Raw genomic sequence first — 11,621 nt, forward strand, 5'->3', positions numbered from 1 at the left:
TAGCTTCCTTTGGATGAGATCTCTAGCTTCAAGGTCAGAGCCATCCTCCCAAGAGACTGTTTCTGTTTTGCCATATTCTGCTCAAATACTGTTTATGGACCTCCACTGCTTGTAGGAAAAAAGAAGACTCCTCTTTTTGCTATTCAGCATCTGGATAGTTTGGGCCCAGCCTAACCTCTGACCCTAGTCCCACTGCTCCCTCTGCCCTCTGAGTCTTCCCCAGTACTGCACACACTGCCCACCACTGCTGGCACCTGCATTCATTTTTCTCTCTTCTAACTTCTCTGTTCTCTATCTGTGTTAACAAAAAAATTAAGCAAATAGACTTCAAAGAGACTTCCCATTTTCCAAGAGTTAGCTTTAGACCTAACTGTTCCAGGTAACTTTCTTGGCATTTCTGTATGAATAGTCTTCTCTTTTGATGGTAATGATAAGAAATTCATCTCAAACTAGCTTGAGGAGAAAAAAATGGAAACTAGTGATTCATGTCACTCTGAAATCTAAGGTTAACTTTAGACACAGATGGATCCAGGATACAATTTGTGTATTTGGAACTTTGCCTCTCCCTATCCATCTCTTTTCTTTGTTTCCTTCTGTATGTCAGGGCTCTTCCTCATATGGGATTAAAAAAAAAAAGAAAAGAAAAAAAGTATGCACTCTCCCTAGCAGCCCCAAGTTTGGTTCTTTATGGCTAGAAATTTAAAAGCAAAATGTACTCTCCTCCCAACCCCACTCTTTCCAGCATCTTTATATGAAAGAACAGAGAAGACTGATTGGTCCTCCATGGATCAGTATCGGGTATTTATCCTGTACCAATCACTGCATTCAAGTTGATAAACACTTCTCTTATTGGTCAGAGGAGCATCTGTCTAAGCCTTGATTGGAGCAGGGGGGCTGTGACTGATAACCTCACCTTGACCATGTGGACTGGGGGAGGTACAGTCCTTCAAGGAAAAGCAGGATGACTGGAGGAAGTGAGAAAGGGGAGTTGGTTAGAGAGAAACAAAAAATGCCCATCCTATCCTTGACTGGTTCTCTGGATTTTCACTAGCTTCCTATCTTTCCATTCATTTGGCTATAATCACACTCTGCCTTATATAGGAGATGTGTATATGGCTGATCTGATTATTCACACAATTAATATTTGCAAATAAAATATAACTAGTTTTTTTCCCCCATACCTAACCAGACTTCCCTCCCAATCTTGAACAGTGGGAAAAGAAAATTTAACTAATTGTCTAATATGATTGAATATAGTTGGCTTTGATCATTTTAAACAGTTTCATTAGGAACATTTTTACCCATGTGAATAAAAATACTTAGCTGTTGCACTTGCTAAGATGGGGTCCAGGTGTATATATAGAGAGGGATTTATAAAATCTTAACGACCCAGAGGGATAGTATAGGGAGGGAGGAGGGAGGAGGGTTCAGGATGGGGAACACATGTATACCTGTGGTGCATTCATTTTGATATATGGCAAAACCAATACAATATTGTAAAGTTAAAAAAAAAAAAGCTGTGTGGAGGTGAGGGTTGAGTCCAAGTCCTTAGGAAGCATTTCCTCTGTGCTCCCTGCTTTGTCTGCCTGGGGGCATTCATTGCTAGAGCCAGTGGCAAGTGAAGACCTTAGCTTGGCCTTGGCCGGGTCCCAAGGACACCCTTGGCTGACTCAGTCTCTCTTTACCTCTCCTGGGATGCAGTCCTGTTGGGGGAGGGGGAGGGACAGCCAGATCTGTGTCCAGCCCACTGGCCCTGTGGTCTACTCCCTGCTGAGCGATTCACCCTCCCTGCTGAGTGGGCCATGTAGTGTGTGCGTGTGTGTGTGTGTGTGTGTGTGTGTGTGTGTGTGTGTGGCAGGGGACACTGAGGGCCTCCACTCATCATAGCTTCTCCCTTTCTAACTCCAAATCTTTGCTGAACCTTAATGGCAAATAGGTCCCAGGATCTGTCCACTCATTAGGGGGATTCTGGGGCAGTTGGTATGCTCACGGAGGCTAAAAAGGAATTTAGAAATCCTCTCTGAGACAATAGCTTGGCTTACAAAACTATTGCCCCAGTGCATAATCCTATTTTGTGTGTCAATAACTGAAAATTGCCTCAATCTTTCTTTCTGCATCCCTTTTGAAACAAAGGCTAATCTGCTTCCGGGCAGATGGTTCCCTGGGATGGACGGGAAGGTCACCCTCCAAGCAGGCAAAAGAGGAAGTACGTTAAAAATGAAAAGCATCAGCCAAACCACGTGTGTGTGTGCCACTTGTGTCCTCTGCCACATTGTCTGCTCTCGAAGGTGGGAGCCTGGTGACCCCCTTTAGCACGCCCTGTCACTCAGTGGTGTCTGCTTGGTCACTCTAAGTGTTCCCTGGCTGGGGACAACTCTGTTCTGTGAGCAAAATGTGTTTCACTTTATTTTGTAAAGTGCCTAATGCCATTAACCACATGAAATAAGTCCTTCAGCAGGGAGCTGGGGCTTCCCAGGTGGCGCCAGTGGTAAAGAATCTGCCTGCCAATACAGGGGATGCAAAAGATGCAGGTTTAATCCCTGGCTTGGGAAGATCCCCTGGAGAAGGAAATGGCAACCCACTCCAGTGTTCTTGCCTGGGAAATCCCAGGACAGGAGGAGCCTGGTGGCTGCAGTCCTTGGGGTCACATGACTGAGCATACAGCAGGCAGCTACTGGGTACCTGCTGTGTGCTAGGTGCTGTAGGAATACGAAGATGGATTGAAGCTGGGAGGTATGCTGTTTGCTGAAACACTACAATTCAAACAACCACTGCAAATTGGAGGGACTAGTGGGTAATGGGATGTGTGTTAAAAACCCCCTGGGAGTTCCTGTTTGCCTCCCATGCTGCCCTCCAGGTCCTTTCGGCTGCTGGAAAGTTTCTACAGATCCCCAGCGCTCCATTTCTTTTATCCTCCCCTGTTGATGTCAAGCATGTGAAGACCTCTGTTTCTTAGAACATCCTTAATGTGTCATTGCTTGACCTGATCTATAAATGTTGGTGCCCACAGTGCCAACTCCTTGACACTTGGTGGGGAGGCCACCCTGGCAGTGTGGTTCGGTTGAGCATCTGATTTATTTCTTGTGTTACAGACGAGTGAGAATTCTTAATGGAAGTAGCTTCTCTAGTGACCCAGGAAATGTAGAGAGGGCAGAAGCTCACTAAATCCTTTCCTCCTTGATTTTTTTGGCCATAACTGGCCTGCACTTCGTGGCCTACACTCAAAGACAAGCGTGTGTGGGGGTTGATTCTGGCTTTGAGAAGCTCACACAAGCTGAGTGTAAATTTCAGACCCACTGTAGCTAAAATAAGCAAATGAGACTGCAGTAATTTTAGGACAGCCAGTGGACAATTGCAAAGGGGACTAGAAGGATGCTGTTTTTGAAGACAAAGGAAGGGTGAAAGTTGGCCAAAGGGCTTTACCAGAGATGACAAAACCGCCGAGTGATTTGGCTCTGGAAATGTTCTCCAGCATTGTGGAATGGGAGGGTCACCAATCCTGGAGAATCAGCTTTAAACTCTAGGCCTGGATCTGCCACGGACTGGCTGTGTGAGCTTGAGAAGGTCACTATCCATCTCTGGCTTTCTCTTCCTTGTCAAAACAAGGTAACTGAACTTAACAGCTTCCTAAATTCTTTCCCGAAGGACTTGGTTTTGTGTCCAGATGAGAAATCTTTTTCTTAACACATTTGGAGAGCTTCGTGGGCTTTGAACTGGCTCTTTGTAACAGTCTCTTGGGGCCTCCCAGGTGGCACTAATGGTAAAGAACCCATCTGCCAATGCAGGAGATGTAAGAGACAAGGGTTTGATCTGGGTCAGGAAGATCCCCTGGAGGAGGAAATGGCAACCCACTTCAGTATTCTTGCCTGGAGAATCCCACGGACAGAGAAGCCTGGTGGGCTACACAGTTCATAGGGTTGCAAAGAATGAGACATGACTGAAGTGACTTAGCATGCATGCAATCATCTCTTGAAGTATTGTGTCATCAACCTTATGCCTATAGAGAGGAAAGGGCTGTTACTCAGGAGTGAGTGATGGGGTGACGTAGGGCTCTGCCCGTTCCTGTGTCTAGTGAGCCTTTTTAAAGGCAATTTCTCGAGATGTGATTGGGTTAAAGCATTATGTTGAGGTAGGGCCAGGTAGCTGACCCATGCAAAGAAAAGAGGAGAGGGGATTTCGCAATTAAATCCTGTCCTTGCGTGCTGTTCACTAGTTGTGTGATGTTGGACCAACTTTTCTGAACTCGGCATCCTCATCCAATAAGGAAACTCTCTAGACTCCCTGCCAATACTCACAGGGTACCATACCATTTGGGAAAGACTAGAGATCTCTTCAAGAAAATTAGAGATACCAAGGGAACATATCATGCAAAGATGGGCACAATAAAGGACAGAAATGGTGTGGACCTAACAGAAGCAGAAGATATTAAGAAGAGGTGGCAAAAATACACAGAAAAACTATTCAGAAAAGAACTTCATGATCCAGATAACCACGATGGTGTGATCATTCACCTAAAGCCAGACATCCTGGAATGCAAAGTCAAGTGGGCTTTAGGAAGCATCACTACAAACAAAGCCACCTGAGGTGATAAAATTCCAGTTGAGCTATTTCAAATCCTAAAAGATGATGCTGTGAAAGTGCTGCACTCAATATGCCAGCAAGTTTGGAAAACTCAGCAGTGGCCACAGACTGGAAAAGGTCAGTTTTCATTCCAATCCCAAAGAAGGGCAATGCCAAAGAATATTCAAACTACCATACAATTGCACTCATCTCACACTCTAGCAAAGTAATGCTCAAAATTTTCTAAGGCAGGCTTCAACTACACATGAACTGTGAACTTGCAAATGTTCAAGCTGGATTTAGAAAAGGCAGAGGAACCAGAGATCAAATTGCCAACATCTGCTGGATCATTGAAAAAGCAAGAGAATTCCAGAAGAACATCTACTTCTGTTTTATTGACTATGCCAAAGCCTTTGACTGTGTAGATCACAACAAAGTGTGGAAAATTCTTCAAGAGATAGAACAATGGACTACCTTACCTTCCTCATGAGAAATCTGTATGCAGGTCAAGAAGCAACAGTTAGAACCAGACATGGAACAACAGACTGGTTCCAAATCAGGAAAGGAGTATGTCAAGGCTATATATTTTCACCCTGCTTATTCAACTTACATGCAGAGTACATCATACAAAATGCTGGGCTGGATGAAGCACAAGCTGGAATTAAGATAGCCTGGAGAAATATCAATAACCTCAGATATGTAGATGACACCATCCTTATGGCAGAAAGTGAAGAAAAACTAAAGAGCCTCTCGATGAAAGTGAAAGAAGAGAGTGAAAAAATTGGCTTAAAGCTCAACATTCAAAAAACTAAGATCATGGCATCTGGTCCCATCACTCCATGGCAAATAGATGGGGAAACAATGGAAGCAGTGAGAGACTTCATTTTCTTGGGCTCCAAAATGACTGCAGATAGTGACTGAAGCTATGAAATTAAAAGATGCTTGCTCCTTGGAAGAAAAGCTATGACCAACCTGCTGCTGCTGCTGCTAAGTCACTTCAGTCGTATCTGACTTTGTGCGACCCCATAGATGGCAGCCCACCAGGCTCTCCGTCCCTGGGATTCTCCAGGCAAGAACACTGGAGTGGGTTGCCATTTCCTTCTCCAATGCATGAAAGTGAAAAGTGAAAGAGAAGTCGCTCAGTCGTGTCCGACTCCTAGTGACCCCATGGACTGCAGCCTACCAGGCCCCTCCGTCCATGGGATTTTCCAGGCAAGAGTACTGGAGTGGGTTGCCATTGCCTTCTCCGATGACCAACCTAGACAGTATATTAAAAAGCAGAGACATTACTTTACTGACAAAGGTCCATCTAATCAAAGCTATGGTTTTTCCAGTAGTCATGTATCGACGTGAGAGTTGGACTGCAAAAAAAGCTGAGTATGGAAGAATTGATGCTTTTGAACTGTGATGTTGGAGAAGACTCTTGAGAGTCCCTTGGACTGCAAGGAGATCCAACCAGTCCATCCTAAAGAAAATCAGTCCTGAATATTCATTGGAAGGACTGATGCTGAAGCTGAAACTCCAATACTTTGGCCACCTGATGTGAAGAACTGACTCATTGGAAAAGAACCTGATGCTGGGAAAGATTGAAGGCTGGAGGAGAAGGGGAGAATGATGAGATGGTTGGATGGGATCATCGACTCGATGGACATGAGTTTGAGCAAGCTCCGAGAGTTGGTGATGGACAGGGAAGCCTGGCGACCTGCAGGCCATGGGGTAGCAAAGAGTTGGACACGACTGAGTGACTGAACTGAACTGACCCACGCCATGATGGTGTGCAGCAGTACCTCCCTCTTTCTTTTTCTTAATAAAGGAACTAGAGAGAGAGAGAGAGAGATTTCTTTTTTTGTTTCTTGGCCACAGGACATGGCATGTGGGATCTTAGTTCCTCAACCAAGGATTGAACCCACACCCCCTGCAATGGAAGCGCTGGATCTGAACCACTGGGAAGTCCCCAGCGCCTCCCTCTTTAACACAAAGCCTAAAGCCTCAAACTCTCCAGGGCTTGAGTGGATCAAAGACTTCTGAGGGAGACTCGACATCTCCCTGGGCTGCCGAAATCAAAGTGAATCCTGCAGGGAGGAAAAACTGAGTGAAAACAGCTGAGAAATTGTCAGCACAGCCACCCTTTCCCATAGGGAGTCTCCCCTAGGGGGCTTTAGCTTTGCTTTAATGAGGGCTGCTGTTCCTTTTAGAAATCCACTGGTCAGTCAGCTGAGGTATGAGAATGGGATGGACTTCAGCACGGTGTACAGAGAGTCAGAATGACAACTTCATCACACACCATTAACTGCTATTCATTTAGCATCTACCAAGTGTCAGCTTGTGCATTGGGAACACTTCCCACATGGTAGGTGGTGGGTTGGTTTTCATTCTTTGGGGTGCCTGATCCCAGATTCCTCTGGGGAAGGCTTGGTGGAAGGCACAGTTGTATCTTTAGGAAAGCAAATAGGGCAAAATGCTGCCTCCCTAGCCATCCTGGAATATTTAAGGTTAGATGGTGGCTCAGATCTCATCAGTCAGCTGTTCCTGTCTGGACTCTGAATAATGAGCAAATTATCAAAGACAAAGGGACCATTTGAACGCACTCATGACGGAGCCCAGTGGCCATGGCTGTGGGGCAAGTACCCTAGGCAGCCTGTCCTTGCAAAGAGCTGATTGTGCCTCCTGCACTTTGCTCATCTGCATCTACCTTAGTGTTTTCTCCCACTTTCCAAGTCTTATTCTTCAGATTCCTGTGAACTCGGAGGGTCCTTTCTGCTTGTGGTAACCAAAGCTGGTGTCTGTTGCTTGCAGTTCAGATTCCAGGCTGAAACACTGCTCTTATCCTGTAATTCCTGTAACAACCCTCTGGGGAACTCTATCAATCTATACTTTTTGGTGTCATTGAAGATCTTTGTCTTCATCTTGCTCCAAGCACTGTGATGATTAATTCTGAGTAGGTTTTTACCAGCTTGGCTCTGGAACTCTCACTTCCTACCCTGGGCCTTCTGTGATGCTAAAGCATGAGGCGTCCAGGAAGCCAGTGTGCAGGAAGGCAGCCATGGAGCTGCCCTTGACCCGTGAGGAGTAGAAGCCAGGGGAGGAAGGTTGTCTCTGTCCCTCCCCCAGGGCAACAGTTGTACGACATATTTCATAAGGCTGCTCAGAAGGTCACCCAGCAGTGGCTGACAATAATATGGGACTATACAGGATTATATGGGATTCCAGGGCTCCGCAGGTGGCACAAGTGGTAAAGAATTCGCCTGCCAATGCTGGAAACACGACACGGGTTTGATCCCTGGGTCAAGAAGATCCCTAGAGAAGGGCATGACAACCCACTCCAGTATTCTTGCCTGGAGAATCCCATGGACAGAGGAGCCTGGTGGGCTGCGGTCCATGGGGTTGCACAGAATAGGACTTGACTGAAGAGACTTAGCACAGTAAGCATGATATAGGATTCCAGCTTGTTTGACTGGCTGGTCCTTCTCTCCAGTTCCTTCATTCCTTCCAAATTCAATGACCTGTGGGCCTGCTTCCTGGGATCTGCTTCTGGGGGCACTGAGGCTTCAGAACTGAGATGTAGAGATATTATACTCAGATGTGGAGCTTATACTCAGCTCACCCAGACCATAGAGCCAAGGGTTGAACATGAGATGCTTTGACTCTGCAATCTTTGCCTTTTCCCTTTCCTTAGCATTTAGTATTAATGTCAGGTCAGGAGTATGTCAGGCTGACCCATTTGAGCTGGTGCCCTGGGATGGGTGGGGAGGAGGACTCTGGTTGGCCCAGGGAAGAGGGTGGTTCTGGAATCCTTGCTGTGAGGCTACCAGCTTCACACTGAAGTCTCTCTATTGGTTATTTCTGGACACATCTTCCTGCCTAAGAAAGTTTATTTTCTGTTTTGCTCTTGGGTTTTTTTCCCCTTGGTTTTTCTTTGCACCTGACCCTGCTTTAGGAGCTACTTACTAGAATGTAAGGCAACAGACCCAGCATTCTTAAGCCCACCATCAACTTGCTGCTTGACCATAGAACAAGGTACCTCCTCTAACCCATTTGGCCACTTGAGTGGTTCCCAAGTGCTCATCTGGGTTGGCCATGACCATCATCTGCAAGGGTGGGGTGGGGGAGTGAGACTCACTAAAAATACTGGTTTCCCAGTTCCACCTCCTGGGATTCTGATCCAGCATACCAAGGACATGCTGGACTTATGTGTTTTTAACTCATTTCTCACTTAAAAAAATCATTCATTTGGCTGCATCTGGTCTTGGTTGCAGCATTTGGGCTCTTTGCTGTGGCACACGGGCCTCTCTCTGGTTGTGGTACATGCAGCCCAGAGCACGCGGGCTCAGTAGTTGTGGCTCTGGGGCTTAGTTGCTCAGAGGCATGCGGGATCTTAGTTCCCTGACCAGGGATCAAACTTGGTTCTGCATTGGAAGGCAGATTCTTAACCACTGGACCATCAGGGGAGTCCCACATTTCTCACATTTTAACAAGCTTCTCTCTCTCCTTCTCTATCTTGATCTCTCTTTCTCTCTCAATAACTTGATTTGGGAATGATAGGAACTCCTAAGAGGCAATTCCATTCCCAGTATCTCCCCTAGAAACTGTAACAGCTCCGCACCTTCCACCTTTCAGAGCAGGTGCTATCTCTGTGTTGCCTAGAGAATTCCCTGGGCAGAGGAGCCTGGCAGGCTGCAGTCCATAGGGTCACACAGAGTCGGGCACTGCTGAAGCAACTAAGCAGAAGCAGCAGCCATCTCCAAAGAGGCCTCTTAAAACACCAGTGAGGTACTCCAGAGGCTGACGTGTCATCACTTTAGCATCCATAACATCACACAGATTGCTTTCCTGTATCAGGGAGCAAATCACCTTCAGAGATCAGGGTCTGAGGATGTCAGTGCTAAGGGACCCCAGTGCTGGGGTGTTTTCTGAGCCATGAGGGACCATCCCATGAGTACTGAAGACCAGAGTTTGGGTGTTGAAAGGGAGAGGCCAGCATGAAGAGAGGGGAAGGTGGCTCATGACAAGGTTCGCTTGCCTAACACTGACCCAAGCTGGGCCGGGATCCAGGAGGATATCAATAAGGAAGTAGAGGAGGCTGATGCTGAAAACTCAGCTTCCCTGGATACTGGTGCTTAGTCAAATCTCGTAGACAGAATTTGGGGTGAAGCAGAAAAGGAGAGCTTTATTGCTTTGCCAGGCAGAGGGGGCCACAGTGGACTCATGCTCTCAAAACCATGTGTCCCCATTTGGGGACGACAGTGAGAATTTTTATAGTAACTGTTCAAACAGAGCATGATCAGCCCATGGACATTCTTCTGATGGGTTGTCAGTGAGGTAAGTAGTAGTCAGCATCATCAAACTTCAGGTCCAACTGGTCTGGCGTCAACATGCTTGTGGTCAGCATATCATTGTTAATCATTAAGTTCTCCCTTCTGGAGGGGGTTTCAGTATCTGCAAAATAGCTCAAAGATATGGTCATATATTCCTTGATTGGAAGCTAGGACCTTGCCCCAAGGGTGCTCTTGATTGTTTCTCCCTGGTCTTATGTCCTCTCCCTTTCCTGATTAACAACTGCTTGAATCTGCCCATTGGAACCCGGAGAAGGTCATGGAGGCTGAAAGGAGGCTGTTTCCCTTAATCAAAGGAATGGGGGACACAGAGGTCTTGTGCCCAGGAGCCCCACAGGGCCTGCTGGGTATCCAGGCTGAGGTCTGTCATAGCCTACCTCTGGGTTCAGACTCTGGCGTCAGCACTGTGTGAGCTTGGGCAAGCTGCTGTGCTTCCCTTCTTCAGGGACACAAGTGTCCCTGTGTCTCTGTCTCCCTCACCCAGCCATGCGCTGGAGTGGGCTCCCCACAGGCATGGCTCTTCTGTGCACTCTTACCCCCTAGCTGATTAGATCAGGTGGTCACCATCCAAACAGATTTCAGGTTCTCTCACCTTGCACTTGTAATTTGGCCTCGGAGACAAAGCCTCTAGGTGGCTGGAAATACTGTGTGTCCCTGGGTATTGCTGGCAGGCAGCTGTGATCTGTGCAGCCACTGTAGAGAGAGCTGGTTTGCAGAGAGCATGAAGTAGAGACTCAGGGAGAAGCAGAAAAATGGTGAAAGGGGGAGTCCTGAGGGCTGCCAGACTATAGCCCAAGGTTTCCTGAAGCAGCATCTTGTCTGTGGGGTCTGCGGGGAAGGACACTCTGTATTTTTATAGAAAACAAATGAGCAAATAACTCACCTTTTTTTTTTTTTGCTTAGACTTGTCTAATTTCTGTTGCTTGCCATCCAGCCATTCCACCTAGCTGTCCGTTACACTGAATGCATGTCGGGAGCAGGTATGGCAGTAGACAGGCCCTGCTGAGTGGACAGCATACATGAGATCTACTTACAGTGATAGGCTCTGTGGTCCTGGCTGAAACTTTGCAGTAGATGTCACCCACCCATGCTCCAATTGAAACCATGCAGCTCAGATTGGGACATGAATCCGTGGTCTTTTAACTGAGATCAGACACCCAGTTTCAGGACTTAACGAAACTCAGGTTCTTGATGTCTCATCGCAGAAAGAATTCATTGAGAGAAAAAGAGAAAGGTAAGAAGTGGATTTGTTTAGAGGAAAATGCACTCCACAGACAGAATATGGGCTATCTCAGAAGGTGAGAGTGGCTTCGAAACACCACATGGTTAGTTTCAATGGACTGGATAAGGTCATAGGCTAATGAATGGGAGGATTATTCCAACTGTTTTGGGGAAGGGCAGAGATTTCCAGGAAATGGGCCATCGCCACATTTTGATGGTCGGCCTTGGAACTGCCATGGCACTGGTGGGTGTGTAATTCAGCTTGCTGCTGCGTTACAATGAGTGTGTGATGAGGCTCAGTGTCCACTGGAAGTTGAATATTCTACCATCTTGAACCTAGTTGGTTCTAATCAGTTTTCATCATATCCTACGGCTATGTCATTCTTTTAAAGGCTATGCCCTGCCCCCTTCCCTCCTGTTTCAGAGCCACTCTTTCCAAAGCAACTTTTTCAAAGCATTTTATACAAGCTTTACCTTCAAGAATGAAAATGGCCCTCCCTGTTCTTC

The sequence above is a fragment of the Bos grunniens genome, chromosome 10 (assembly GCF_055505025.1).
Source record: "Bos grunniens cultivar Pamir isolate PY7600 chromosome 10, Bosgru_T2T1.0, whole genome shotgun sequence".
Lineage (NCBI taxonomy): Eukaryota > Metazoa > Chordata > Mammalia > Artiodactyla > Bovidae > Bos > Bos grunniens.